Genomic DNA, 16,613 nt, shown 5'->3' on the forward strand with positions numbered 1-16,613 from the left:
ATCATGAAGGTGTTGGTAGAGTGAGAGTTATAACTGGCACATGAAACTGTACGGTAGAAGGCACCTTGCTGTTTGTTCCAGCTTTGTAGTAAAAAGGGCAGGTGGGTGCCATTGACAATGGCCAAAGTAAAGACCTTGCCTTGGTCATTTCTGCATTTCCCACTCCTCTGTGTCAGTTAGAGGCAGCACTGAACTCCTGAATAAAGCTCATGGGGATTATCTACCCTCCTCCCAGAGCCCTGAGATATAGATCAAGCATTCTGGTTTCAGACACAATAAGGCGAGTACAGCACAGGTGACAAACTTATGAAGATACATTATCCTTTTCTCCAAATATTAGGAGACTCATCTCCCCTCTCTATTCATGTTGCTTTGATTAATGGTATTTCCATGGGGCCTGTTTCCCACTTTCATATGTAGGATAAAATTAAGGAAAGCAGATTAAGATTGAATAAAATGTGCAATGTTCTCTCAAGCCATTCCAAATGTTGGAATGTTTTGGCTAAACATCTTTTTGTTTTTAATCTTTCCACCTAGACCAAGCCCTGGAGCCAGGGTGTGGGCTGAATGGTGCTGCTTGGAGCACAAACATCTATAGCCGTAACCTTGGTGTGACCTCATAGGTCACCATGCCATCAGGGACTGAAGGATGGGATCTGCTTTCTTTGTTTAACAAGGGTCCATTTCCAGCAGGAGCTCAGCCCTGCATACAGCTTATCTCAAAAATAAGATGGGGGCTTCCCTGGTGGCACAGTGGTTGAGAGCCTGTCTGCCGATGCAGGGGACACGGGTTCGTGCCCTGGTCCGGGAAGATCCCACATGCCGCGGAGCAGCTGGGCCAATGAGCCATGGCCACTGAGCCTGTGCGTCCGGAGCCTGTGCCCCGCAACGGGAGAGGCCACAACAGTGAGAGGCCCGTGTACCGCAAAAAAAAGAAAAAAAAAAAGATGCATATTTCATCAATATAAATCTGATTTCAAAGATTAGAGCCTTTGACTTCAGTTAATTTAAACACAAGTGTTTGACTAGTTTTGAATGGAATAGAATAAGTTATTCCTTCTTTCCCTACCTCTTGGGCAGGAGGAAGTGTTTCTTGTGTAGCCCATTAGTAGGGTAACTCTGGCTTCCATCTTGCACACCAACCCATTGCCTTTGGCTAGAGATGTCTATTATTTTATGATATCCTCACTTCTGGGGCTTTCTAACAGCTGCTTCTGTTTGCTACTTTGCGTTTTCTCAGTTTCTTTTCACAATCTCATAATCAAGTAAGAGTCTTATTAATTCATTTATTTTTTCAGCTTATTAATGTACTGCCATGCCTCCTGGCTGCAAAAATATGAGAGAATCACTGGGGAAAAAATTCAATAATTAATGAGAGTTTTATTCCCCCCAGCTTACAACATTCAGAAAAAATCACCCCTTTTTTTTCTAACCCCTTACCCCACCCTGTGTCCCATTCTCACCTTCAGGAACCTCACACTCTCACCTTCACGCCTGGCAGCCCTCTCCCTTTAACTCACATTGAATATGCTCAGATATTTGCTGATGTGTAGTAGGAATATTTCTGTTTAATTTACTGAATTAAACACTATTTTTATACTATTTTTAGCGTTGTAAACATGTTATTTGTTGGGAATTCATCCACTGTTTTTTTCATATGTCAATGTTATGTTAAGAAGTTTTACTTGGCATTACACGATTCATAAATCCAAATCCTAAAAGGTAAATTGCAACATTCAATTTATAAAAATGAAAAAAAACCACACACACAAAAATACTTTCTACTTCAAATTGTATTTAATTATTATTATTTTTCTTTTCTTTCTTTCTTGTCTCTCTTTTTTTTTTTTTTTGCTGTGCTGTGTGGCCTGTGGGATCTTAGTTCCCCGACCAGGGATAAAACCCAGGCCCTCAGCAGTGAAAGCTTGGAGTCCTAACCACTGGACCGCCAGGGAATTCCCAAATTGTATTTAATTATTCTAAAAAGGAATCATACAAAGACAAGAAGAAGTATGATATTTTAGGAGGTTAAAAAATGGATTAAATATACCAAGATACAAAATGTCTTATTTTATTTGTAAGTGATTTTAAGACCCTTCCAAATTTTGCAGTGTATTCTGGGGCAGAAATGATGGTGATGATGATTATTTATTTTTTAAAATTAATTAGTTAATTAATGGCTGCATTGGGTCTTCGTTGCTGCATGCTGGCTTTCTCTAATTGTGAATGCAGGCTTCTCATTGCAATGGCTTCTCTTTGTTGTGGAGCACAGGCTCTAGGAACACGGGTTTCAGCAGTTGTGTCTCACGGGCTCTAGAGCACAGGCTCAGTAGTTGTGGTGCACGGGCTTAGTTGCTCCACGGCATGTGGGATCTTCCCAGACCAGGGCTCGAACCCATGTCCCCTGCATTGGCAGGTGGATTCTTAACCACTGCGCCATCAGGGAAGTCCAGATGGTGATTATTTTTTAAGCCCATTCTGGGAATGTGCTCTCAGATAGTCCCTATATTAGTTTCCTGTTACCACTGCCACAAATCGCCACAAATTTAGAGGCTTCAAACAACACACATTTATACACTTACAGTTGTGGAGGTCACAAGTCTGCCATCATTTTTACTGGGCTAAAGGCAGGACTGGTTCCTTCTGGAAGCTCTGAGGAAGGATCTGTGTTGTTGCCCTTTCTTCCTCCTAGTGGTGGCTGTACTCCTTGGCTGGTGGCCCCTCTCTCCATCTTCAAAGTATATCACCCTTGAAATGGGGCAAGACCCTATGGTCCTTCCCCCACCATGTCTTCAGCCTGCCTTTTGTCTGTGGAAAAACTTTAGCCAAAGAATAAGTTGAATCAGAGAAGTGAGAAAATGCAGAAACAAAGGAAAGCAGTCCAACAAGACTTTATAAGAGTTTAGTCATTAAGCATAGTCAAGGATCTTTAGTTCTTCTTCATGGGCTATAGATAATATTCTGAGCCGTACCCTGTGGGCTGTCTATAGGTACTGAAACCTCTACCAGGTAGAAGAAGTTAATTACATGATGACCAGGCTGTAGCCATGACATAGCTGCCACAATTGCGAGAATTAGCCTCAAAGAAATGGAAACAAACTGACCCTGGAACTGAAGAGTAACTACTTAAAACAGTCAAGGTGATGCTGATTAGACCTCTACATGACTAATTTCAAGATGACTGTCAGAGCTGACCGCGCTGTTCGTACAGGTAGCCCCTCCCTCTGCCTATAAAAGCTCTTGCCCACTGGCTGTCAGTCGCGGGCATGAGTAGTCGGCCTTTTGGACACACCCCCGTCGCTGGCATCCAAAGTAACGCAGACTTTGCTTTCCACCAACTTGCCTCTTTATTGGCTTTTGAGCGGTGAGAAGCTGGACCCCACTTTCAGTAACACCCTGACCTCTGCTTCTGTGATTACTTCTCTCTCATCTTCCCTTGTGTTTCTTATAAAAACCGTGTGACTATATTGAGCCCACCTGGGTACTTCAGGATAATTTCCCTACTTCAAAATCCTTAACCTAACCACACCTGTACAGTCTCTTTTACCTTAAAATGGAACATTCTCAGGTTCTGAGGATTAGAATGTAGACATAATTGGTGAGGGGAGGCAGTCATTATCCCACCTACCACAATCCCACTTTCCACTGAAAGCACTGTCCTTGTCTCCTTCCTCAGCTTTACTTGATTTGGGGTTACAGCTGAGATAATGGGGCTCCCTAACTCACCATCCAAGTATCGATCTATTTTAGAATAAATTTATAAAGATAAGTTCTTGGTGCTGGAAGCTTCTGAGTGAATCGTCCTCCACAGAATGGCTCATCTGTGAATATGCCAGGCAGGTGTGTGAGGTCCATCTCTCACTAAGTGCAGCAAACCCTATCTGTGTCCTGCGTGCAACCTCTCATCCCTCCCATTTCAGTGCATCCTGCCTCCAGGCCGCAAAGTGCTGGTATGTGCATCTCTGTGCCGGGAGATAGCCCTGGTCTCAGAGTCTGTTCTGCCTGGGCTTGTTTTTGTTTTGTTTTGTTTTTTGTTTTGTCCGTGGGGGATCTTGGTTCCCCAACAGGGATTGAACCCACGCCCCCTGCAGTGGAAGCGCTGAGTCTTAACTACTGGACCTCCAGGGAGGAGGAGCCTGTACTTGAACAGGCTGGAAATGCTTTGGAAATAAACACTCCATCCCCCAGCAGCTCTAAGGACTGAAGCTAATGGATAAATATCCCAGCTCCCTCATTTGTTTATCAATCTGTTTTATTGAGATGTAATTCACATAACATAAAATTCACATTAAAGCATAAAATTCAGTGATTTTTCATATATTCACAGATTTCATCACCACTATCTAATTCCAGAACATTTCTATCCTTTTCCCAAAGAAACCCCAACCTGTTAGCAGTTAATCCCAACCCTCCCCCCCCCCCCCCCCCCCCCCGGCAACCACTAATCTACTTTCTGTCTCTTTGAATTGGTCTATTTTGGACATTTCAGACAAATGGAATCATACAGTGATTATGTCACTCATTTCTGGATGGGTAACTTCAAGGAACATGTCCAGCGATGGTTCTCAGGTTTCCCCATCAGGATGAAGCTCGTTGCCCACGGTGGTGATGGGTAATTAATTAGCAGCTTTTCCTTTCTGATCTCAGTCCCCTACTTTCCCACCAGTGTTTCCGGGACTCATGTCTCAAAGAAAGGGTTTGCCCTCGAATCCTTGTTTTAGGATCAGCTTCTGGGGGAACCCAAGCCGAACACTAGGTATATCTAGTTAAGTAATGCATTCATCAAATATACACTGAACATTTCCTCTGTGCTTGGCACCATCGCTCAACACGGAGGACACAGCGCAAACCAGCCCCACATCCTCCCTGCTCTAATGGAGGGTGTGTATGCGGGGAACAAAGGCATTAAGCAAATTATAAGCGAGATGAATGTTACAAAGGAGTGGGGGAGGGAAGTCCTTCCTAAGAATGCGATCTGAGGAATGAGCAGGAATCAGCCAGGGAGACCGTGGGGAAATGTTCCAGGCAATGGACACACTCCAAGGTAAGGGAAAGCGTAGTGATTTGGGGGATCGAGAGAAATCCATACAGCTCTTGCCGAGAGTTGGAGGAGAATAGTAGGGCCAGGTACTTGTATCGCCCTTCAAGGAAGGATTTAGTGTCCAGCTGGGGCTCATGCAGTGGTCAGCAAATTCTACATCTGTCAGCTCCTCAGGTGTGCTTACTCTCCTGGGCTGATTGGCCCCAGGTCCCACCCTTCCTGGAGCTGCATGCATCCGGTGATGGGAGAGAGAAGGATCTAGAGATGGGGCGGGGCAGGGGGCAGGGCGCAAGGCTTTCCTACCCCAGAGCTCGCAGCCATATTTTCTGGGTCTGCCTTACTCTTCACCTGCATCCTCTAATTCTGCTTCCGCCCCCTTCCTTTCACACGTGTTGATCCTTAATAAGCATCTTGCTCCTCAAACTCTGCCGGAACCAGCTCCAGGAGGACGCAGCCTCCGACAGCAAAGAGACAGGAAGGCTTTGTGTCGTGTGTGATAAAACTGCGAGGCTTCCTCAGACACGGGGTAGGTGAGGGTCCTTGGGACCTGATAGGGATGGGCCACACGTCTGGTGACTAAGAATAACTTCGGCGGCTTCATGGAAGGATCTGCAGGTAAGTTTGCCTTTGGGAGATTCCGTAAGTCTGAGAACAAGTCGGGGGAGTGAGGATTTGTGATGAGCATCAATGTACTGGGGTGGGGGGGGGGGTGTTCATGTAAAGTGCATTTTATTCTTTGTATGTATTTTTCTAAATTTGTCTCAAATATAACATTTGTATGTACTGTATAAATTAACCATACCAGTAACAAGTCTTTGGATTTACATATATTTTTTGTCCCTGGATCCTCCAGGAATGTGAGCAAAAGTGAACATTGTACAAATATGTTTTCCCTAGAGGATAATATTAGATTACATACTGCTAGCATTTAAAATTTTACGCTCTGAGTAGTAGACTTTTAAAATAATAGGTACTACTCCAGTGGGTACTTTGAAAAGCACTAAAATTGTATGTTTAACTTAAATTAGCTGGAGCAGGGGTATCTACATTCCTCTGTCCTTAATTTAGGGTGTACCATTATTGTCTGCTTTGCCCCCAACGTACAGATACAGGAGCTCTTTCTCACCAGAAGAGTCCTAGGATGCTAGAGACTCGTCTTCATTACAGATATCTTGGAGCACACAGGCAGCCACTATAGGACTAGAGGCTTAGTGATAGGCATTGCCGTAAACGCAATGGCGTGGCTGCCTTGCAGAGCCCACTGGGGTGCTGGAGGTGTTCTCCATCAGGCACAGCTCCTAGGTGTTCTCTTGATGCTCCTCACGGTCCCCTGACCCAAGTGCTTCTTGCACTGGGGATCCATCTCAGGACGCCATGGGGGAACGCTGACCTTTTTCCGTTCCTTCCTCTAGTCATTCCCCTCAGACCAGAAAAACGTCCAGCCCCCTTCCTGCCTCTTGAGGATGGGGGCATGAGGTCCTAACCTTAGAGCTTTACAGGTCATTTCAGAGGCAAGAAAGAAATAAAAATACATTATAAATTCCCTGCCATACAGCCAAATGTTTTGAATACGTGAAAGTGAAAGCAATTCCAATCACATGAAAGTTCGGGAACACACACAACTAATGTATGGTGATAAAAATCAGAAGAGTGGTTTCCTCTGGAGCTGGGGGGTGGGGCTTGAGGATTTTTTCTAGAGTGAAGTAAATGTTTTCTCTCAACGGGGCAGGGGTACATGTTTGTCTAGACGTATTGAACCGTGTATTTAAAATTTACGCATTTCATGTAAATTTAAAAAGAAAACAGGGTAACAGTTGAAAAACGAAAAAAAAAGACTGTAAAACGAATTCAGGAAGGATTTATATTTCAGAGTTATTTGGTTTTAGTTGTCTGACTTCGATAGGGACAGTTGTAGGCAAGGACCCACCATCAGCCTGCAGCTCTGCTAAGAAATATAAAAACATTTTTATCCACAGTTAATTATTTCTTATTGAAATCCAGAATCTTGCATGAAATGTAAAGCTCTTTGAACAACTACAAAAAATTGTTTTCATAAGTTAAATTAGCTAGGTGAAATTTGGTACACATTTCTTTAGCTTTTGTCTTCAGCTGACACCCAATATCTCCACCTACAAGTATAAATATAGGTGACTCTGTCCTGTTTGACCATGTTAAACATACACCAATCAGTGTGCATGCTCTTGACAGGTGAGGGAAGGTCACTTGGAGAGCAACCAGAACGTGACCCCAGAGTGGTGAGAGGCTGGTAGGGGTGATAATTTCTAAAACTGGATTGGATGACATAGCCCTGTGGAGTATGCCGAACGCTGGCTAGATCAGAACACCCTTGGGTATGGATGCCAGAAAAGCTCAGGACACAGGATGAAAAGTTCAATTTGAATATCAGATAAGCAACAAATAATTTTTTAGTATAAGTATGCATGCAGATACTTATATATCCCTTGCATAAGTGGGATATATACATGGGACATAACTGCAAGGACATGATTATACTAAAAATTTACTTTTTTATCTGAAACTTAAATTTAACGGGTGTCTTATATTTTTATTTACTAAATCTGGCAACACTATGCTTGGGGTATGCTGAAAGGGCAGGGGTTTTGGTTTGTTTTTTTGTTCAGTAAAAATCAGGCACAAATAATTTGAGCCTGTGGTTCTCAAACCTTAGCTTGCATCAAAATCACCTGCAGAGCTCGTTAAAACAGGCAATTGAGCCCAAGTTTCTGATTCAGTAGGCCTGGGGTGAGGTTCCGAAAATTTGCATTTTTAACATTCCCAGGCGTTGCTGATTCTGTTGATTCCAGTTATCATTTGAGACTAATGATTGGAGGCAATGCATTACAGATGTATGTACAAGGATTGCTAGAAATGCAGTGTTAATGTATCCGTCCGTTGCCATTCTGCCCAGCACACTAAACTATGCATCATTAATGAGGGACAACAATCAAACATAATGTATTGTCGTGTAATATCAGTAAACCATTTATTATATATGGTTGCCTCTATTGCCAGGCTTTATGGCTAGTCTACAGGTCAGTTATTTGCCTCTGTAGTGAATGGATTGCCTTTTAATGAGTGTGATATTAAAATTCCATATTAGAATTAGAATAAATTAAAAATTTGATAAACCCATAAAATAGTAATATCAGAGAACCTTTGTTAAATTATATACCAAATAAATATTTAACAAGGTGAGACACCCAGGAATAATTTATATTTTATTACATGCCACCACAATTTCCATAGCCAATTATATATACACAGCCTTTATACAACCTCAGGAGTTTTGGAGTACCCAGAATGGAATTTCCATACTATGACTTTTTCCAGGGACCTGATTTCTTGGAGGAAAATAGTGGAATTTGCTTGTACTTTTCATGGAAATGGAACATATTGAAAATGTTTTAAAGTAACCTTAAAGCTGACATTTAAAATTTCTGCCATCAAGATTACTGGGTTTTGTTTTTTTACTTTTCTGTTTATTGACCTATTAAAATTGATTTGGATTTCCTCTTTTGAGGGGGAGAAATACATAGAGGAAAAAAATGGAAGTAGGGTACTAGCATATTTTGTTAGGTGTCTAAGTCCTTTGGCCACTTTTTTGGAAACTGTTGATCTACTACAAATACATGTAAAATACAAAGATAAACATAAATATAAAAATATGTATTAGAGATATATACCGAAATATTTATGGGTGAAATACATCTAGGATTTGCTTTAAAATACTGCAACAAGAAAAAAAGAGAAGGAAAGACGAAATGTTTGGCAAAATAAAATGGTGATAATTGTTGAAACTGGGTGATGGGAGCATGAAGTTTATTATGTTATAGTACCTTTGTGTGTTTAGAAATTTCTGTAAGTTTTTTATTTTATTTTATTTTTTTAATTTTTTTTTTTTTTTTTGCGGTACGCGGGCCTCTCACTGTTGTGGCCTCTCCCGTTGCGGAGCACAGGCTCCGGACGCGCAGGCTCAGTGGCCATGGCTCACGGGCCCAGCCGCTCCGTGTCATGTGGGATCTTCCCGGACCGGGGCATGAACCCGTGTCCCCGGCATCGGCAGGAGGACTCTCAACCACTGCACCACCAGGGAAGTCCCCTGTAAGTTTAAAAAAAAAAAAAAAAAACCTGAGGACTTACCTTATTTCTCAGCTTTGCCCATTAATTGGACAAGAAACCATACTCAAATCACTTGAATATTCTGTCTCACTTTTAGAAATAATTGTAATGCAATTAATCAGCAAGTAATTATTGAACTAGGCTTCTTGTGTAGGTAACATTCTGATATTAGTATCTAAATTCCCAGAGATATTGCCAAATTACTAGAAAGTATAATGTACTTTATAAAACTAAAACCACTTTTCAAGTATTATCACAAAATTCATTGTTGAGATTCTTTGTAAGTGCATAGATATGTGGTAAATAAAATTTCTGGAGGACTTTTTTTTTTTCATGTTTAAGAATAGTTGTTATGGTTAGGTAACTGCTGAGATAGCACTTGCTCAGATTCCTATGTGAGAATAGGACAGAAAAAAAAAAGTAATGTTAATCATCTTGGTTCCTTTTGTGTTTCTGAGGTACAAGCAAAGCAACCTTTAAGATTTCTTTGTGTGTGTGTGTGTGTGTTTACATCACCTTTTTATTTCATAGTTAGAAATAATACAGTTCCACAGGGAAAATCGTCAATAAATAATGGTGCTTAATCATTAAATGTAAAAATCCCAGCCCTTTGGCATCTGACAGGATTCTATTTCTTGTCAAACTAATGACTGTATAGATATAGTTAATCTTAGTGATCATTCGTCAATACAATGTTACAATGGTGCAATTTACTTTAAAATGTACAACAGCTGAAAATTTCCAGCCCACCAAGAAATCTGATCAACTCAGTAAGATATGGGCCAACTTCCCCAAGGCTCTTTCACATGATTTGCCTCAGCGAAAGTATAATAAACGTTAATTAAGAGTTCCTAGGGTTTTCTAATAGTTATTCTGCTCTAGAATTTGACATTCATTCTTGCCAAAGAAAAGTCACAACTGCACCAGGAATGACCCACTCATTTAATTAAAAGGTGTTCTTATTTTATAAGCAAGATTGCTAAGAAATCTTAGCAACCTTAGAAATTCACAGCCCCCAAAATAAAATTTAAAACAAGGAAGTCTATGCTGGGCTTTCCTGGTGGCACAGTGGTTAAGAACCCCTCTGCCAATGCAGGGGACACGGGTTCGAGCCCTGGTCCGGGAAGATACCACAGGCCGCGGAGCAGCTAAGCCGGTGCACCACAACTGCTGAGCCTGCACTCTAGAGCCCATGAGCCACAAATACTGAGCCAGTGTGCCACAACTACTAAAACTTGCGTGCCTAGAGCCAGTACTCCGCAACAAGAGAAGCCTGCACACCGCAACGAAGAGGAGCCCTTGCTCGCGGCAACTGGAGAAAGCCCACGCGCAGCAACTAAGACCCAACGCAGCCAAAAATAAATAAATTTATAAGAGAAGAAAAGGAGGTCTATGCTGCCAGAAATGCCAATTCAGTAATAAATTGCACCTTCAAGAGTCAAAAAAGAAAAAAAATAGAAACTTTTACAAAAGGTAAATTACATACTTTTTTTTTCCAAAATATATTCAGGAAGAGTTGAACTGCAGTTGTTACTAAGGCCAGGGCATTATTCCTTTAGCAACAAATTAAACCAGTGCAATTGACATAAATTGTTAAGTAATCCAGGATTAACTCATTAAAACTGTAGAGGCACTTTAGGCTCCTGCACTAATCCTAGAAACTGGAATTTCAGTGAGTGCCCGTGCTGCACAGAAGTAAAACTGAAACGACCCGATGCCATGCTGAATGGTATCACTTCATACTTAGTTTAAGCATTTGAGAGTAGAAATCATGAATTCCTGTATTAGAGTTCCATTCACTTACAGAACATTCAGATGCAAACAGTATTATGCCTATAATCCACAATTTAAAGAATCCTTTCCATTTTAAAGTTCCAGATGAATTTTAAATTAGAAAATAAGCACTAAGGAAACTTTTTCAACTTATGAAATCTTCATGTTGGAAATTTTCCGGTAAAGTTTCCCCCCACCCGTTGTAAAATAAATATTTTGTATCCCCAATTTAATTTTATGAAGACACACTTTAATAGTGCTATAAAGAAATAATTTACAGAGATCAATAACTTTTCATGCAGAAACAAAAAATTCATTGCTCAATAATATTACTGAGGCAAGTGAAGAAAGATTGTTCTCTTGTCAGTTTGAAAGGTTAATTTTTTCAGTGCAAAACCAGTTATAAAATATTTAAACTCAACATTTAAAAATAAAAAGTCCGATTTAGCAATGTTCAAGTTCTAAATTTCATAAAACAAATCACTACATATATTTTATAGTAAAATACAGAGATTAAAGAAGTACTTGAGTACTTAAGATATAAATTTCTAATGAATCATACCAAGTCAGAAACAACCAAGCAGATAAGATTCCCAATTTGAGTAGTAGAGTTTTAAAGATGATATTACTGTACCAAAGCCTTTTTTTCCTAGCTAAAAAGCTATGCAAACGAATGGTCAACATTCTGTTTTCCTTGCAGTTGCGTGCTCTAGAATGATTTTGCCTCAAGTACCTGTGATTTCATTCCTGTATTCAAAATTTGATCCAATTTTTATGTTCCAGGAACACTTAGTTGATTTAACCATCTATAATGTAAACAGTCCTGTACAGAGTACAACAGTGGAATTTTCAAGCCAAGCGTAGTCTGACCTAAACTGGTTTACACTCTCTGCAAGTCACTCACGTATTATTCCTAGCAAACACATGGTCCGCTCTGAGGGTTAAGTGTTGAAGCTGGTACTGTAGCGCTTCTGTGTCAGTGGCTCCTTGATGTTCATTTTATCTAGATTGAGATAGTCCAGAGATTTGGAGTGAGCTCTCTTACCTTTAAGAAGACAAAGAGGCAGAGGCCCATGGAGGGCCTTTTTAAGGTTCATAAGGTAAAGATTTAGTGCACTTGTCTCCTGGGCTGGGCATCCGCCTTCGCCTCCTGCCATTGACAGCTGGAATCTCCTACTGCAGGTAGTACTTCTGGTTTTATACAAATGAGAGGAATACGCAAGTCCTGCATCCAGCTGTTCCGAGCGCAAGGAAGGCACGGCTTCTCCCTTACTCTCTTTACCTCCGGTGCACTTCTGGGCTAACTTCGGGAGTTCCTCACCAGTCGTGGAGTCAGCCAGATAGAGTCCACGTGGAGAATCTGGTAGCCTGACACAGTCCGGCGCATCGGCGAGCACTGAGAGCTGGAACAGCGGGGCTTCTCCGCCTCTGCCTTTCCCGGGAGCTCACCTCAGCCACGGGCAAGGGCAGGCTGGTCGGGGACTTCTGGACTCTCCATTAATATCTACTTCCATTTTAGGCACCAGTCTGCACATAGCAGCCTAAATCCCAGAAGATGTCACTGTCCAATTTCTAATGAGTCCCAAGGGAACACAGGCATAATAATTTTTCTGCTCCAGATACAGTGGCCCACAGCTCTGCTGCCTCCGCCGTGCTTGGGGCCGCAGAGACTGAGACAAGGGCGGGAGAGGCGCAGGGTTGCAGCGCCGAGAGATCTGGGCTGAGGCCGCCAGCCGGGCACCCTCTCCCACCTTTAAGATTTCTAAATACCATCTGTATCTACTACACGGTAATATAATGTGATTTAATTCCCCCAAAGGCAGGTAAATATAGAAGGAAAAACTTAGAGGTCAAGAATATGGAAGTTTGTGTGTCTTGCTGTGTATGCATAAGCATAAATGATTCAGAAAATTTGGAATACAATCCAGGCATGGCTGTATGGTGTACTTCCAGACCAGGGGAGAGGGTGTCCTCCTTTTTATTTGCGGACTTGAAACCCTGGCATGGTTCAGGACCAGAAATGGCCCGTGGCCTGAAGGTCTGTGGATGCAGTGTGTGACCACATGCCCTGCCACCAGTGGAGGGGTTTACTGCATATTCATGACCCACGCTGAAGAAGCAGGAACAGTAAAACAACTGCAAACCGGATGAGAGTGTGCTTTGCACCCAGTGGAGTCGGGTAGACACAGGAAGCATGTGGTAAGTGCAGGCTGTACTTACCCTCCTGAATTGTTAGAAATTCTTTCCCATGGTTATTAAGCAATTATTCCCTGCCAGAAGGTGCATTCTGTGCAGAGGGTTGAAATCCTTTCATCATGTGTTGTGTTTGAGTTAACCGTTTCCTGTCTGTTATGGACTGAATATTTGTATGTCTCCACTCCCTACAAATTCATGTTGAAGCCCAACCCCCCACGGTGGAGGTATTTGGAGATGGAGCCCCTGAGGAAGCAATTAAGGTTAAATAAGTTCACAAGAGTGTGGCCCTGATCCAATAGGATTTGTGTCCTTATGAAAAGTGACACCAGAGAGCTTGCTCTCTCTGTCTCTCTCCCCCACCCCATACCATGCACCAAAGAAAGGCAAGGTAGCTGTTTGCAAGCCAGGAACCTTGATCTTGGGCTTCCAGCTTCCAGATCTGTGAGAAAATGAATTTTAAGTCACCCAGTCTGTGGTTTTGTTTTTGTGTTTGTTTTTTTTTTTTTTTGCGGTACGCGGGCCTCTCACTGTTGTGGCCTCTCCCGTTGCGGAGCACAGGCTCCAGACATGCAGGCTCAGTGGCCATGGCTTATGGGCCCAGCTGCTCCATGGCATGTGGGATCTTCCCGGACCGGGGCACGAACCCGTGTCCCTTACATCGGCAGGCGGGCTCTCAACCACTGTGCCACCAGGGACGCCCCAGTCTGTGGTATTTTGTCATGGTAGCTGGAGCTAATAACCCTCCAAAAGACAGATAAGAGCACTTCCTTCCAGAACACACCAGAGAGGTCAGTCTTGTTAGGAAAAGGAGTGGAGAGAAATCTAGAGGTTGAGACCTAACTGGAAAGGCAGGCCAGAGATGGGTGCTTCAGCTGGGGATAGTGATGGTGATAGTGGGATTTCCTGAGCAGTGGGAGGCAGCAGAGGGAGCTGGGTATCCAGAGGAGACAGAGAAGTTGCCAAGAGAAGGCATTGATGACAACTTTGTACCTTCTTTATGATTTTGCTTGTGAATCACCTTGTCAGGAGGCACAGAGTAGTTGCTCAATAAACCTTTGGGTTAAACACACCAATTCCTTTGGACATGGAATTGGTTTTGCTCTGGCACATTGCTTATTTGTCGTATATGCAGAATGGTAAATGTATCCAGTAACTATTTTAGTCTTGTTAGTTTAGGCTTTCAAGAATAAAATCTTTATTACCCCAGGAGTACCAAATAGGGAGATTTCTTCCCATCAAAGCCTATACTTAAATAATTTCCTCCTCCTTTTAGATGAGATAGTTACTGGAATATTTTTCTTCTAAGTTGACTTATTTTGTCAACAGTGTGCTATAGAAAAAAAGAATTTCCTTTCGTTAAACAAGGTGTCCAGTATCTTGATTGTGATAAAAGTAGATCACGGTGGAATCCTAATGATCATTTACCCATAATCAAAGAAGATCTCTGCAAGCTTTGATTAGATTAGTATCCACCACCCCTCCCCTCTCCTTTGCCCCTTGGCCTAGTAAAAATTTGCCTGCATCTCCTAGCTTATATTCTTACATATTTGTAAAATTTAGAGATTGTTTCTTGGTATGAATGATGTGCGGCTCAGGTCCTTCACAATATACCTGTGATACCGGTCTTGTTATCCCTATCGTACAGGTAAAAATTAAAGGAGGACTCCTCTGGAGTATGACTTAGAGACCCTGGACTGCTAATCAGAATCTTTACTCTTTTCTAAATATAAAGCCAAACATCTTGTCTCATTGGGCCCTCTCTTTACGAGAGCCATTACATTTGGAATTTTGAAGACAACTTATTCCATGGTTTACTCGTGGCATTTTCATTAATATTTTGGAAACACAGTCTAACTTTGAACTAAAAGCCGCTGATCAAAATCTGCAAGTAACATTATGTGGCAAATAATGCCTGGGCTAAATATAAAAGCAGAGTAACTTCGGAAAACGGAGCCATTCTTCTCATAGGTAACCCCAAAAAGAGTTTTCACAAAACATTTTGTGTGGCATCAGAAATTGGTGCTGGCTGATTAAATAAGAAAGGAGTTTATTATGTAAATATTTATGGGAGAACCAGCTCGAAGCTAAGAGGCTGGGGGGATGACGTCCAACTACAGGCTGCAGAACAGGCCTGCAGAGCTTAACCACAGCCTTCACTGCTGTTACCCCTGCCCCTCACTGCTGTTTCTGCAGCATGAGTTTGGCTCCTTTTTTTTTTTAATTTATTGAAGTATAATTGACTTACAATGTGTTAATTTCTGCTGTACAGCAGAGTGATTCAGTTATATATACATGTTCTTTTTTAAAATTTTAATTTAATAATCCCACATATTTTCCACCTAAACTTTTTAAAAATAAGTTTCTTTATTTATTTTGGTGGCATTGGGTCTTTGTGGCTGTGTGTGCGCCTTCTTTAGTTGCGGCGAGCAGGGGCTACTCTTCGTTGCAGTGGCTTCTCTTTGTTGTGGAGTACGGGCTCTAGGTGAGCAGGCTTCAGTAGTTGTGGCATGTGGGCTCTGGAGAGCAGGCTCAGTAGTTGTGGCCCATGGGCTTAGTGGCTCCGCGGCACGTGGATCTTCTGAGACCGGGGCTCAAACTCATGTCCCCTGCATTGGCAGGCGGATTCTTAACCACTGTGCCACCAGGGAAGTCCCTATATATATATATATATATGCATGCTCTTTTTCTTATTCTTTTCCATTATGGTTTATTACAGGATATTGAATATAGTTCCCTGGGCTGTAAGTAGGACCTTGTTTTTTTATCCATTGTATATATAATAGTTTGCACCTGCTAAGCCCAAACTCCCAATCCATCCCTCCCCCACCCTCCCTCCCCCATGGCAACCACAAGTCTGTTTTCTATGTCTGTGAGTCTGTTTCTGATTCATAGATAAGTTCATTTGTGTTACATTTTAGATTCCACGTATAAGTGATATCATATGATATTCATCTTTGTCTGACTTAACTTCACTTGGTATGACAATCTCTAGGTCCATCCATGTTGCTGCAAATGGCATTATCTCATTCTTTTTTATAGCTGAGTAATATTCCATTGCATATATATGTACCACATCTTCTTTATCCATTCCTCTGTCGATGGACACTTAGGTTGTTTCCGTGTCTTGGCTCTTGTGAATAGTGCTGCTATGAACATAGGGGTGAGTGTATCTTAGTTTCATCTGGTTGGCTGCTATTTTTGCCACCGTATGGATTCTGTGTGGTACCTCCTTCCACAAGTTGCTCACTTCTGCTTTTTATTTTAAAAAAAATTTCCTATATGGATTTTTAAAAAAATATTATGAACATATGAGATCTACCCTGAACACATTTTTAAGTGTATAATCCAGTATTGTTAACTGTAGCCATGATGTGGTAAACAGATCTCGAGAGCTTATTTTATGTAACTGAATTATTATTAGGGCAGCCTAAGTCACATGCTTGTATTCTGTAAATGATATCGG

General features: G+C 41.8%; 1 pseudogene; it reads right to left on the minus strand.

Moving 5' to 3' along the window:
* Positions 1-11,854: 11,854 nt before the first annotated feature.
* Positions 11,855-12,468, minus strand: LOC132440195 (macrophage immunometabolism regulator-like; annotated as a pseudogene).
* Positions 12,469-16,613: the final 4,145 nt, after the last annotated feature.

This window comes from Delphinus delphis, chromosome 17 (assembly GCF_949987515.2).
Source record: "Delphinus delphis chromosome 17, mDelDel1.2, whole genome shotgun sequence".
Classification (NCBI taxonomy): Eukaryota; Metazoa; Chordata; class Mammalia; order Artiodactyla; family Delphinidae; genus Delphinus; species Delphinus delphis.